The sequence below is a fragment of the Alosa pseudoharengus genome, unplaced genomic scaffold, assembly GCF_046254945.1.
Source record: "Alosa pseudoharengus isolate Yale_2024_CS ecotype anadromous, Long Island Sound unplaced genomic scaffold, YU_APseudo_1.1 YU_APseudo_1.1_scf_6, whole genome shotgun sequence".
NCBI classification, from domain to species: domain Eukaryota; kingdom Metazoa; phylum Chordata; class Actinopteri; order Clupeiformes; family Clupeidae; genus Alosa; species Alosa pseudoharengus.
Genome location: NW_027468848.1, coordinates 30,916,910 through 30,928,525, shown reverse-complemented (window position 1 = coordinate 30,928,525; position 11,616 = coordinate 30,916,910).

Genomic DNA, 11,616 nt, shown 5'->3' with positions numbered 1-11,616 from the left:
TTATTGGTGGTTGCATGCAGGTTGCATGTTAGATCTGAAGTGAAATAGGTTGCGATAATCTGTTATTTTTAAAAAGTGCGTCCCCAGAAAAAAAGTTTGGGAAACACCGCATTAGAGCAGTGATTCTTAAACTAGGGGTCGCCAAAAACTTCTGTGGGGTCGCCAATTATTTTCTGTATTCAGTCTGAAATTATTATTAGGTGAAACAAAGGAAAATAATATTGGGCTTTTCGGCGTTTTTCTTATTTACACGCAGTTAAGAGAAGAGAGAGAGATGTTTTCGTCTTTCAACGAGATCTGGATCGGTCTATGGGCTACTGGTCCGCTGATAGAAACTATAACTATCTGCTAACTTGTTCCTGCTATTTTAAGTAAAACAAAACAAAAGACATATATAGCCTACTAGCCAAAATGGACAGGTGGCTGCTTAAAAAATTGAACAAAAGCTCGGAAGTGTCATCTACCAGTGCGTCTACTACTCCGTGATCCTCAGATGGGAAGTCTACAGGCCGGTGAGAATAAAAAAGAACAAACGGCGCGTCGGCTTTATCAGAAATAATTTCTGAAATATGCATTCACTTGCCAAGTTAAAGATAACCTCGACCACTCACAATGTGTGATTTGCAGCGATGTTCTGGCGAATGAGAGCTTAAAACCTGTCAAACGACATCTCAAAATACAGATGTCGGCTCAGCACCGTGGAGGAAAATCTCTGTGTCGCCGTGCAGCATTCCTCCTAGAATTAACTTGCTATGTTCACGGAAGCATGCCCACCCTTTCCATTGAAATTGTTAAAGATAGTAAACCAGAAAAGGGAAATAAAAAGATAGTTATTGTTATCGGCATAAATATAATTAATGTAGCGTTGTAGGCCTAATGCTGCATGTGCATGTGTGTGTGCGTGCTTGTGTGTGCGCGCGCGCTACGCACATATCGCTCTGATCTGATATGGCGGCAGCCTACACTTGTTTAATCGTGATTGTTTGTTTTTCTCGGTTCTTGTTCATATGGAGTAAATAAAACAAATGACTTTCTAGTTTTTGCTTGATTTAGTTGTTAACGTTTGAGGGGGGTATTTGAGTAAGGACTTGGAATGGGTTTGGGGAAAGTGGGGTCGCCAGACCTCGGCATACTTTTTTGTGGGGTCGCCAGACAAAAAGTTTAAGAACCACTGCATTAGAGCACAGTAGTGGTGTGCGATACTGTAAAATTTGGTTTCGATCCGATACCAATTAAATATAGAGCCAGTATTGCCGATACCAAGGGCGTCAGTTTGTTTTTAGAAGTGGTGGGGACAATAACCATAAGCTTGAGTGTGGTTTGAAAAGTGCGGGGTACCCTTATGTAAGCTATTCATCCATTCAACGCTGCATTACAATATGCTCAACAGTAGTGTTGCGCCGGTTAAGGTTTTTTAACATCCGCACCCACCCGACCCGTCAAGAGAGTCAATCTGCACCCACTCAACCCTCAATATGCACTGATTAACTACCCGAACCTGACCCGACCCGACAAAAGAACAATGAGACGTCTTTTTGCTGCAACGTGTGTCTGAAAACGAGGAAAAAATTTGCAGGCCTGCTTATCTGTTCACATGATGCGGCATTTTGGGGAGCCAGGAGGCAGCATCAGCTATGAATGTGACGTGCAACAGGGGCGTGTAGAGTGATAGGCGTAGGCCTTATGTGTGGGCCTTCAGATGCAGCAGGTGTGTGATTTCCAAAACCATGGCGGGAGAACCGACTGCACTTTGGTTAGCTTGCATTTGCTTTGCTGTTGCTTAGAATGTTAGATTCTTGCGATAGTTGTCTTCAGACAATAAAACGTAATTTGGAAGGGAAATTGAAGAGAAGAGTTGCCCCCTGCGTTGGCCGTGATTCCCCTTTGAAAATCAGAGGTTCACAGGCTACTGTGGCCTTGGTCAGTGGCGCTGCCAGCCGTAATCCTATGTGCTTACAATTCATTCATGAAATCATTCAATACAACAATAAAAATAGCTTGTGTACTGTCTTAATTGAAACATGCTTCACGCACAAATGATAGCCTAGGGCAAAGAGAATGGACATCACAACATAAGGATACATTAGAAGATGATGGTGTAAACTTTGTCACACCATGACGTGATAAGCAGTTCTGGCGCTTAAAAACGCAACGTTCCATTCAGTCATAAATCATTCAAACGTAGGCCTAGTGCTCGTCATGAAAAGAAAACAGCAGCTTAATATTTTTCAGGTGTTTAACAGTAGGCCTAGGCGCACTGTATCAGTTATGCCGTGAGATTATTAGGCATTGCATCCTGTCACTCTGTTTGGAACATCGCAGTTCGGGTTGATAAGATTCAGTTAATGCGAGTATGGGTCGTCTCAAAGTTTGGGACAACCAAACAGCAGAGTAGGCAAAGCAAATCCTACTTGTTAGGTTACCAATAGCTGTCTTTTCTCTAGGCCTAAGCCTATCGGAAATCGTGACATAAGCTCATTGGTTTCTTTTTTCTTTTCTTTCTTGTTCGCGTGTTGGGTAGTGAAGCGATAATGCATTTAAATCAATGTACATCAGAGCCGATATGGCCAGGCCTTATCTGCTGCTCTGTAAAGATTCATCACAGACATCACATGTATCACACGAAAGAGCTTTTTCTCAGCTTTTAAACGATGTTGGTGGTTAGTTGTGGTAAACAGTTCGCGAGAAAAGTAGCCTAACTTTAATTTAATCATATTTTCTGCGCCTGTCTCCCTACCCATTCATCTTGGCTTCGCGAACTTTCCCTCAACACATGACAAACCATATATCAGAATAAACAGCAGACCTTACCGAACACAAAGGTGTAATTAAAATTTAAAGTTTTAAAGCACTCCCCTGTACAGTTAGCCATTCCAGAGTAAAATAAATTTGCAGCAATGTCTATATGCATGTCTCCAACTTTGGGGTTCACAATGTGTTTAAATTGTTCAATAGGCCTACATGATTTTATAACAGGCCAAATACAAAATAAATGTTACAAATATCGCCTAGATAGCCTGTAAACATTAGGCTACAATCAGAGGATATGCATAGCCTATAGGGCAGACCGACGCTCATGAGTTCATGCTTTGTTTTATCGCTGGATTTTAGGATAGCCTACTATGGCAACCGATTGCATTCCGAGCTACAGTCAACTCTAGCAGGCATTAAATGACTGGAGGGTCGGGTGGGTGCGGATGTTAAAAAACCTTAACCGCGCAACACTCGATCCACACATATCCAGGCAGGTGTGCATGCTGTGACGATGTCATTGTGCGCGCCTATCGCATGGTTTAGACTCGATGATTTAAGTATGTGGGGATTTTTTCGGTCAAAATTGGTTTGCACATTTTTAGAAGTGGTGGGGACAAAATTCAAATTATAAATAGTGATGGGGACATATCCCCCTGTCCCCACCGTAATCTACGCGTATGGCCGATACCGATACCAATACTGATATTTGTAACTAAAAGCCATTTATAAACTTTTATGTAGGGGAGAACAGTGTGTCATGATTTATGACGTGATAAAACATCAATATGCTAAATTTGAATACATTTTGATGCACTAATGATTTTATGATTTCCACTGTTAATAATTTACAAATATTTCAGCAACAAAACATTGCAAAGCGGGCATGCAATTATGTGAAAGGAATGGTGTTTGCATGACTGTAGGCTAGCCCTTGGTGAAACAGGAACAATGCATTTTGAACAAATTGAGAGATACTGGAAGTGAACAGAAATTAAAGTATCAATCCCATCACACTGGTATCGATCTGATACCAATACCAATGTTGGTATCGATACTATCGATATTTGGATCGATATGCCCACCCCTAGAGCACAGCGCACGTTCAATGAATGAGTGAAAGGGACCGCCTTGTCTCGCAATAAACAGCTGGAAATTCCAAAACTTTTTCATCTACACGAAACTTTACAGTGATCATCAAATACCCCCTAGATTTAAAGGCCCATTAGTCTCAACATTTAATTCCAAAAGTAAATTAAATCCCATACCAAACGGAAAATCGTCTGCTTTTGATAGCCTGGTATGCCGCTCCAAACGAAACGCATGTCTCACAATAAAACGCACAATGTAAGAAATAAAGGTCTCCCTTGAATAAGCCTGCCCTAAATAAATACCTGTGCTTTGCGCAGTCTAAGTAAATAGCAGACCCTGGACATAATTTAGGATTTACGGAAAGTATGCAATCATACGATGTTGGACGCCTGGCGATGCTCTGGCCGTCTACTGTGCCTCTGACTCCGTTGCCTCATTTGAATGGTAACTCGACAGGTGAGCGCGAAGATTGGATGTTGTGAATGCGTAAGTAAACTGTTTTTTGTCCGCAAACTACATTCTCTTTAACGGTTACTTTACCATCTGCGGTGTACAACCCAAAGTATTTCCAGACACCACATTTTAAATGAGTTGGGGACGTTTGTCTGCTCAGGCTGGTCGTTCTGTGCGTTATCTTCCATTTTCGAAACAGGGTGGCTATTGAGGGCTCTGGCTCCAGTCATTATTGTGGCTACTGGCTATTACTGGCTTGATTTGGTCATGGGCCAACGCTAGAATACGTTTAGAGCACCCGCTATGAGATGGCAAACAATAAAATAAAAAACAAACTAATCATAGACTGTAAAAATGCACTACACATGGCACTAAAAACCGAATAGTTTATTTATAGTACGACTACAGATATTTCACGTCATTTTCGAATGCATATTTGCAGCAGCAGGACGGCAGGCAGACTGCTCTTCATTAGAGCCGCTGTTATCCAATGAAATTAAGTTGCACTTCAGGGCAACTCCACTCGGACTCCATGCGCGTTCCTGATCGACTTTTTCTTCTTCTTGTTACGTGGCAAGCAATGTATGTGCATTATCGCCACCCTCTTACTGGAGGACGACTCTCTTTTCACAGAATATCCAATAAAAATCGACGTTGGTCCATGCGTCATTTCCAGCTTTGGAACTTGGCGCATGGTCAGAGCCGACTGCATGGCGCTGGATCCGAACCCCAGTGTTCAATATGGCGTTGACTATGATTGGCCGGATTTACTAGCCTAGCCTCCACCATACATTTGTATGGAGGGCGGGACTTAGTCACTCTCTCCAGTTAAATATAATACCTCCATGGCTTCCACAGTCAACAAACCCTGAGCTTCCTGTTCCTGCGGCCCCAGTGCCTGATGGCCAGAGCAAGTTTGGCCGAGCACTGCCCACCAGAGGTGACAAGCTCTCGTCGTTATGTCTTCCACATTCATGAAAGGTTTGGTATGAATGTTGAGTCATGTCTCATGAAACAGTCATGAATGCTTTATGTGCAGTTTATGACAGCTACTATGAATGTGAACAGACACTCTGAGGGGGCACTTGTGGCTGGTACACAAAGATATTTGCGGGCCATCTTGCGGGCCATCTTGTCGTGGAAAGTGAATGTTGTGCTCCTTCCACCAGGCCAAGGGATCATCCTCTCTGTCAATGACAGGGATCAACAGGTAACTATTCAACTCTGCCTCCACGATATCCTCAAGTGGCAGAGGCAAAGCTGAAGAGGCCACACTGGTTTTAAAAAGGCTACCAAGAGACTTCTTTGCCTTTCTCCCAGAGGGCTGTGCACTTGGAGGATTTTGAGCAGTTTCAGTGTGAGATCTCTTCTCCTGCCAGATGGAAAAAGAGAGACATTCGTTTTGCAGTTAGCTTATATATAAATATTATGTGTTTGTGGAAGTATAATTTTCAAGGATTAACCTGGTTATGTGTACATCTTGCCAATTCTATCCTTTCTGTCTTCAGTCAGGCCTTAATGGCAGGAAGGTTGTCTGCGCTGATGTATTGCATTTTGAACCTAGGGTCATGAGCGACGCAACATCCAAAAGCTCCTGGGTGTTGAGGTCACTATACTTGTCGTTGAGGTATGCCAGGACCTTGGTTTTAATTTATCTAGTCAGATCAGTGTCCTCAGCATCTTCAGCCAAGACTGATGTTGCCAGAAGGTGGAGAACTGGCTTGAGGTAGGAGATGCTCACATAACCTGACTCTCGCCAGATGAATTTCGTTCCGCTTAGCTCCGCCTAGCTTCACTCACATCCATCTGGGACCTCTTCCATTGAGAGTGATTTCTGCACCCGATTTTATGGTTTAGCCATTCAGGACGCAGGGCGGGAGTTTCATAGATATGACATAGCGTAGAAGCAACTGTGAGACTGTTATCAGCGTCACGGGTTGGCTTCGATGTGAGTGGTTGAAGTAGCACGTCAATAGATGACGGACAAGTGGCTTATTCAATCATATGCAAGCATTTTTTGATTAGGCCCAGCCTTCTGAAGCAACACTCCAATGGATTGGTCCCAGATGGATGAGTGGAGCTAGGCGGAACGAAATTCATCTGGCGAGAGTCAGGTTAATGCTCACATACTCCTCTAAATTCGGAGAGAGGATGCAGTGCCTTATGAACTGACTCCAACACTTCAGTATCCTGCCAGGTTGGGATGAGGGAGCGTGCATGTCGGTCACCTGACAATACCTGCGATATGGCTTTTGCCTGTCATTTTCTCTTTGGACCCCCATCTTGTTGGGCACTCAGTAATGAGGGAGTGCTCAGGAAGCTTAAGCTCCTTCTGTGCCTCAGTGAGCGCTGCCTTTTTCTTCCAACTGTGGTAGAAGTGCCCCACCAACTTCTTGCACAGCCCTATCGCTCTTGATACTCTACCATCTTTGATTGCATTTTCTGGAGGAAAATGAAGTAAAAATAGTGTAACTCATACAATTACAGTTGTGTGATACAAGGTTTCACCATTTCTCTCTCTCACACACACTCACACAAACACAATATTTCTCTCTCTCTCTCTCTCTCTCTCACTCACACACACAGCAATAACTTACCAATGGCAAGATGCAATCGGTGCCCAAAACACTGGAGCCTGGTCCACTCGTTCAGCTGTGCTGCCTTCACCATATTTGACGCGTTGTCCGTCGTTATGCAGACAAGGTTGTCTTCATTGAGATCCCAACATGCAAACCCCTCTCTCAGGCCAGCAGCAATGTTTTCCCCTGTGTGGTCTTCTGAGAAGTAGGCTGTCTGAAGGCTGCGAGCTTCGAGGTGGAGGTCTTCAGTAATATAATGGACCGTAAGACTTTGATAAGGCTCCGCTGTACGGCTTGACCACATGTCTGTTGTAGCCGTGAAAAACTCAATCGTTTTCAGCTCAGCTGCCACTCTCTGCCTACATTGCACGTGTAGCTCCGGTATGGCGATTTGGCTAAAATATGTGCGGGAGGGTATTCTGTACCTCTTATCCAGTGTAGTTACCAAATTATTGAACCCAGGCTTGGTCACCGTATTGACGGGCATCATGTCTTTCGCGATGCATTGAGTTACTGCTTTGGTGATTTCCGCGTGCCGCGTGTTTTGAAGTGGGTTCGTATGGCGTAACACCTTCAAATAGTTCGGTCAATGATCCTTGCTGAGTAACGTTACTTGGATTATTTTGCACACCGCTTAATTTTCTAGCTATACACCTATTATACACTGCTTTGTGCTGTCTTTTTAGATGCTGGAACAGGTTGGTAGTGTTGCCACGAGAAGTAGCCACTCTAACAAGGCAGGTTTTGCACAGTACCTGACTCTGTAGCCTACAACATCTTCTTTTTTAAAGCCAAAATAGTCCCACACGACTGATGTACTGTTCCTCTTTGACACTAACATTCCCGCAGTGTCTGGTTCTGTCGAGCCTGAGGCCATTGTGTACAGCTTGCCAAGTTCACTCTGTGTAGGCTGTTTTAAATCTTTGCCACTGTACGCTCCGGTGTCACATGCAGAGTGCAGCCTTTGTGGTTAGAAAATCTCGTTTGATCACATCACGTGCTTTACTCGCGCATGTCACGCGAAAAGCGTGTAGCCAAATCGCAGCCTTTGCGGTTTGAAAATCGCACTTGATCATATCGCGATAGTATCGCAAATGCAAAAAATCGTTCAGCCCTAGCCTCCAGCCAACTATATTAAACCACCCCCTACCTACAGTAGCAACCAACCTAGCAACCTCCATTGCAACCTTACAACTACATCTATTCTTGCATTATCTGTTTTAACTACATGGTATTTTACATAGCATTTTTTGCATTTTCATGCACTGGTAATTCCTTTGAGTTACATTTCTAGTTTATAGAATATTGCTTGTTCACAACTTGAGCTGTGTATGCAGTTCAGAGTTCACAAATGTTGAATAAAATATACTTTTGTTAATGCTAAAGTCTTTTTATTAGTATTATTTCATTTGAGCTATTTCCATGTTGAACTACATTTCATATTTACTTGGCATGATGGCAATATAAAATAAACACAGCTAACAATGGTATTATATTGCAATAGCCTGTGATTAAATGTAATGGATTAATATTCAACTAAGGTAGACTGCTGTTGTTCACAGCACTAATCTATTTACAGTTACTGACATACTCTGAGTCTCTGGCCCTCTCTTTCACCAGGCATAGTAAGCTGGCCCTCTAAAGAAAAAGTTTTGGGACCACTGGTGTAACCGAATGATGTTCTACATGCCCCACACACACTCACAAGTGAACATACACACACATGCACAGACACATAAAACACACACACACAAATGCAGGCAAGCAGACACATGTGCACACACACACCCCCCCCATTACTCCCACACACACTCACAAGCGTAAACTCACACAGAGAAGCACACATATACACAAAAGCAAACGCACACATGCACACACTCATTTACATACACAAAAGTTGCTAGCGTAGGTGATGGAGACAAATTGAGCGTGATTTATTTTTGCGGAGAGAATGTGCAGGACTGAGCGGCGGTCATATTTTGTACCACTTTGCAGTACATCTAGTTACTTCAATGAAGACCTGGATGTCTATCAGATTTGTTCACATTTTTCCGAAGTCATAGTCTGAAGGTGGTTAAATTGGCAGACAAATGCATTGGACTGCTTGTGATAGGCAAATTCCGATGTGCCCTGCCAAAGAAGTCTAGGTCACCTATATCCAAATGTCGCGCCTTGGCAGATAGTTTAATCTATCACCCAGACATAACCTAACCCGTCCAGCGGAAACGTTTGTTTCCACCAGGATTTATCGCTCTCAAACGTGGGCCCTGGCAAAGGCTGGCAAAGTCCTACAGTTCTGAGTTATTTAGAATTCAGCAGATGAGCCTATTTATTATCACCTGTTTTATTTGACTCGAAATGTAAAATGTATTTTATGCATGGCAGTTCTCCTTGGTGTTAGATGGAAGAAAAGACGCACAATTATATATTTCCCTCATGATCACTTTTTAATACACTATTGCCTTGCAATACCACGCCAAGTCGAGGAGAAAGTGAGGGATTCGGACAGGGTGAATTAGGATCACTTGATCTCACACTGTCAGTGTGTCTGCTTAGTTTGCATTCAGGTGCCTGGCTGTGTGCTGTCAGGGTGCTCCGGGGAGGCTTAGCAAACACATTTACTTTGGCTTTGCACATCCCTAAATCGCCCTGAGCATAGAACACAGAGAGATGCCCATGCACCCGCAATGCCAGGCTACACACCTCCCTGCCTGACAATATAAACTTTCACCTGCAGCGAATAAAAAACGTGCCATCAAAGTCGTTGTTTGAAACACTGATTGCTGTAGGTGCCTTTGTTTGACGTATGGTGCCTGTGTTTGCTCCTCTCTTAATATTCATTGGATATTCGCTGACTTTAACAGTAGCTGAGCAAGGATGGCAATGACAGTTTGACTATTAACATGTGGGTCAATGACATGACATCTCACATTGTCAAGTGATGCAACTATACTACTGGTAAAATACTAATTTAAACCAAGACATAGTAGATTAAAGAGAACAAATGGTTGAAAAATGTGTTGTACTTAATTATTCTAATAAACAATATGCTTTTTAGAAAAGTATTTATTTCCATTTTAATAAAATATTAAAATGTGAATAAATTAAGTACACAATAGAGTATTCAAGTTACTTTTAATACCTGACCTGACATTTTTTGAGTGGTGAAATTGCAAATACAGTCTAAAAATTTATTAAATCTCCAGTAAACATTGTGCAGCCATTAAGACTTCAAAAAAATGCATTCATTACATTTTTTTAAGATTATTTAGTCATGCAAGCCTTATTTTGTCAATGACCCATGTATTGTTCTATTGCATTCCATGCACTCTGGTAAAACAGTCTGAATAGGTCAAATGCCTCTGCAGATTTGGTCACTTGGATGTTTGCTCAGCTCATGTTATGCAAGCTAGTGAAAAGGTCCTCTAAAGATCAAAGATGTATTTGAAGGAGCAATGTCTACATTACTAACTAGTAGTGCTACAAATGTATAACAAATGTCCTACCTACTCATGGCAAACAGTATATGAACATACATTACATTACATTTAGCAGACACTTATTATGTAATGAATTAAATCTAAGAACAATGACAACAATGTCCCAGACTTTTACATGTTCTCAAAATGATTCATCTGTTGAGGTTACACATATGTAAACACTTGCAACATCCTGTGCTTGTTTGGGACTGAGGTTAATCTTTGACATAATGCTGTCCACTGTTATTCTGAAATCCGACCACAGTGACTGGATCAAGTGGGGAATTGCAGCAGTCCAGACTCAAGAGATGAAATTCCTGTGTTTTATCCTAATATCCATCTCCGTAGGTTGGGCAGAGGACAGTGGTATGGCTGTTTCCAAATTAATACTAACATTTCATATTTTGACTTGTAGGGCTCTGCAAAACTCTGACCATACGCATGTTTGCTCTCTGACACTTGATGATCTCTCATGCCAGTCAGCTTTCTCTTTGGCCTGTATGATTTCCAGTGGTATTATGACAAAGAAAGTGTTTAACAGGAATACTCCTGGGTAACAGAATAGAAGTGGCCGGCAGTTGGAAAGAGTCTGCCATATCAAGTGAAATCCAAGTCTTGTGAAAGTTAATTCTGGTCTGCGTTGTGGTTTTACATTTCCAACAAAACCTTTTAGGAACTCTATGCTATGTGTGCTCTATAACTTTTTAGGAACTCTATGCTATGTGTGCTCTATCTACAGGACTGAGATATGAAAAAGAAAAAGTTTGTGAACAGCTTCATGGCATGGGGAAGCAGAAATTCAAAGGACTGTATGTATATTTATTAGAACCATTCATTCCTGTGTCTTTTGGTTCCTCTTGTCCTCTTAGCTCTTGTGTCTCCCATGAGTAGGTTTTGCGTATGTGATTATCTCTGAATACATGCTATATGGAAGTGGATCCACCACATCACATTTACAATTTCCAATATTAGACAGAGTAATTTATAATAAAGTCAATATATGTAACATACAATTGGGATGTAATGGACATGCTGCTCAACTATACTCATACTGCACTTAAGTGATAAGGCATAATGTAGCAATCTACATTCTGGAAATTTAAACTATTAGAAATTGACATATTTTTGCTTTCACTCTCCATCTATGCATTTGTGTGCTAAAGGGAACACTGAAGTATTTGTTAACAACAAAAATACAGAATCGTTAATTTTTGTCCAGTTCATATTTCATGTATTGCTTTAGTCAATCTTGACAAGAATAC